Source organism: Orycteropus afer, unplaced genomic scaffold, assembly GCF_000298275.1.
Source record: "Orycteropus afer afer isolate SDZICR_OR568_19922 unplaced genomic scaffold, OryAfe1.0 scaffold00235, whole genome shotgun sequence".
Classification (NCBI taxonomy): domain Eukaryota; kingdom Metazoa; phylum Chordata; class Mammalia; order Tubulidentata; family Orycteropodidae; genus Orycteropus; species Orycteropus afer.
In genome coordinates, this window is record NW_006921822.1 from 2,187,055 (window position 1) to 2,191,100 (window position 4,046).

Here is a 4,046-nt window from a genome sequence, read left to right on the forward strand (position 1 = left end):
CATGAGACAAAGTATATGTGAACTGCTGTATGAAAAGTGAATTTACTCTGTAAATCTTCACCCAAATCCTAATAAAAAAAAAAAAAAAATCAGAAACCCAATTGTTATTGGGTGTTATTTCAGTTTTAGAATTACTGAAATTCAAATGGATAATTTCAACTTTATATCTTTTAACCTAAATCCAATACAGAATTTTTCTATTATGATAAAACTATTTTATATGCAAAAAAAGATCTGTTCTTATTGCCAACACATTTCTATTTGAGTTTACTAAACCAGAGATTTGAAGGATTCAGACATACTCAAATTTTACCAGCCCCTCAAATATTTCCACTATACTAACTTCCTACAATTCAAATACGGACTTTTCTTTTAAATTATCTAAAACAGGGATTCTCAACCAGGGGCATATTTGCTCCCCAGGGATATTTGGCAGTGCCTGGAGATATTTTGTCATCATATATTTGGTGGGGGTGGGGAATGCTGACTGGCATCTAGTGGGTCCAGGCCAGGGATGATGCTAAACATCTCTGATGAATACACAGAACAGCTTTTCTCAACAAAGAGTTAACCAGTCCAAGAAGTCAATACGGCTGTGGTTGAGAAACCCTGATTTAAAGTAAGTTTATATATATATTTTAGGAAAGGCGATATTATTGACTTACCAGTATCTGAAATATACAATAGCTTTGTCTGTATCCAGGATGGCTGTCACTGCTCTTGGCTGACAAGTCAAGCATCGCTTCCTATGAACAGAAGAATGAAGTTGTTTTAGATCCCCTTTTGTCTTCTGAAGGAGCTCTGGTGGCGTAGTGAGTAAGGCATTTGGCTGCTAACCAGAAGGTCAACAGTTTAAATTCACCAGCTGCTCCACTAGGGGAAGATGAGGCAATCCACTTCCGTAAAGATTTACAGCTTTGGAAACCCAATGGGGTCACTGTGAATCACAATCAACTCACTGGCAGTGAGTGGGTTTTTTTCTGTCTTTTGGTTCCATTGCTCCCATTTGAAATGAACAGGTGTTACTCAAAACTCAGAGAAAAGTCATTCAAAATAACTTCACCAATTTAGCGTCAGAACAAAGTATACAATTGTTCTGGTTACCTAGTGCCTCTTTGACAGGAACATACCACAAATGGGATGGCTTGAAGAAACAGGAGTTTATTCTCTTACAATTTGGAGGCTTTAATTCTGAGTTCAAAATGCCAGGCTCTAGGGGCTGTGTGAAAGCCCCTCAGCCTTCGGCTTCAGCTCTGCCTCCTATTCCCAGCCCACTGAAGCTAGCTGCTTTTCTACAGTCAGACAGCTGCTTGCTGCTGAGGCTGACAAGCTCAAGGTTGACAAGTAAAAAGGCACAGTCCTGATGTTACCAAACCACACAGCAGACCATTCATTCAAGTCCATTGAAAGTCCCAAGTTCAGCAGAACATGCCAGGCTGCTGAGCAACGACACACAGGGTTCAAGCATGCCATAAGCTAGAGACCATTCCCAAAGCTGCTGCTTATATACAGGAAGCAGACCACATCTCTAAAGCAGCTGGCTACTCAGCTGCTTGTGGTAGATCCCACCATGGAGTTGATTGCCAGTCTCATTATGGGGAATAACCACCTTCAGCTGCCCAGCCACTCAACCAGGCCTAGCCAAGGTGATATACAAACTTAACTACCACAACAATATTTTGGATAAAATAGGAAACCTGTAAACAAATTAGGGACAAGTTAAATGCCAAAGGCTTTCCCTGTCACCATCCTTCGTTTTCACTATAGCTGTTGGCCCCACATTCTCTCTCACCTTGTATCTGTCTATCCCAGCTTTGCAGCCAGTGACTCAGAAATCTCAGCTTTCTTATCCAAACTTCCTCCTCTCCTGGGACCTCAAACCAGATCCTGAGGAACCATTAACTTGTTAAAGAGAACCAGGTTTCAAATTTGATTTTCATTCTGTCAACCCACATGCACGCACATATGTACACACTCACACACCTTTTCCTCCAGTGTGTGTATATTGCTAAGATTTCCTTTTTTGAATTTCATGCTATTTCCCCTTAAGTCTTCAAAGGAGAGCCCTTTGTGACATCTTACAATGCTCCAGAAGGTTTTCGATTCCTTGGATGAATTTAAATGGAAAAAGATGCCAAAAGAATCTCATTTAAAAAAAAAAAAAAAGTTATTTATAAACAGAAAGCATTGCTCTGAACATAATATTATCAAAATCAGTGGGACAAATTGTTTTAACAATATGCTTTCATTTTTACTACCAATCCAAAGAGGAAGGTATATGGGAAGCCACAGATGTCTTTTGTTCCTGAAGCCATAACTGGGCTCAGCAGGAATAAGCCCCAAGATCGATTAGCAAGTTCTATCCTAATCAAGCAAATGAGTAGTAATAGCACACATGCCACATACTAGCCATAAATTCTAGATAGTGGAGAAGGATATATCCTAAATCCTATTTATACGCTCAGAAAGACCGAGAATTAGTTCTTTATTGTTTACTCTTGTATACTTATACTGTTGATTAATAAATATTTGTTGAATAAATTACTTGTACAATTTCTAAGCTTATACACAACCATATATTTTATCAGATTTCCTATGAGATGGGTAAGGATCAGAGAAGACTATTGCTGTGCCCAGAAACCTTAGCTGGGTGATCATCTAGATTGATTCCCCAACTAAGTAATTTGTTCCTATAAAGCAGCCTCACAACAGCCCCCCCCCCCAAAAAAAAAAAAACCTCACTGGTGTAAAGTGAAATCCAACTCATAGTGACTCCTCCTTAGGCTTCCGAGGTGGTTAGCTCTATGGAAGTAGATCGCCCCATCTTCCTTCTTAGGAGTGGCTGGTGGCTTTCAACTTCCATCCTTCTGGTTAGCAGTCAAATGCTTTAGGCACTACGCCACCATATAATTGTCTTTTGTGACTGACTAATTTCACTCAGCTTAATGTCCCCTAGGTTCCATGTTATGAGAAGTTTCACAGATTTATAATTATTCTTTAACATTGTGGTATTCCACTGTGTGTATGTACCACAGTTTGTTGATCCATTCCTTCATTGATGGGCACTTAGGTTGTTTCCATCTTTTTCCTATTGTGAATAGTGCTGCAATGAGCATGGGTGTGCATATATCTATTCTTGTTTGGCTCTTACCTGATTTGGACTTTTATCTTCCAGAACTGTGAAAAAAGAAATTCTTGTTCCTTAAAGCCTCCCACTAGTATTTTTTGTTACAGCAGCACTAAATCAAAACCAAACTCACTGCCATTGAGTTGATTCTGACTCATAAAGACTCCCACTGGGTTTCTGAGGGGTAAATCTTTATGGAAATAGATTGCCCCATCTTTCTTCTGCAGTGGAGAAGCTGGTAGGTTTGAACCACCAACGTTCTGGTTAGCAGGCAAATGCCTTAGGCACTGCACCACCAGGGCTCCTTTACAGGGGCACTAGGTAACTAAAACAAAGAATTGGAGTTTTCACATACCTGTTTGGAGAACACAATTCAATCCCATTTCTGAAATTCCTGGAAGGGTAGAGAAGTTTCTCAAATTGCTATCCTCAAAGTAGAAGGAAACTGAATAAAAAGTGGCTCCAATACTCTGGCATTTCTCAAATCAGAAGATATCTCCTACTACAGAAAACATATTTCACAATTCAGAAACAAATTTTTGCCCTGGTTACCCCTGCACTCTTGTCTTGCTATTCTTCAAGTGAAAACTCTGAATTAGTAACGCAGCCCATGGTTAGTTTCTTTAGCTCAATGGTATAAATTTACTGTGTGAATAACACATAATTTAAAGAATGTATTTTTGTGTCATACCAACCAGCTCCTAAAATGCTAGTTTTACTAGTAACACACAGTATTAGAGTTTCAGCTTAAAATTGCATTGTGGAAGCCAAGCACCATTACAAGACTTGCAGAGCAAGGCAGAGTTTCAATTTGTTATGTAAATTATAAAGACAAGCAGATAAAAGTCTGTTGCTGATTGTAGGAAAAGACATGGTATTAGAATTTGTAAAGGAAATTAACACCATCACCCCCATTTTG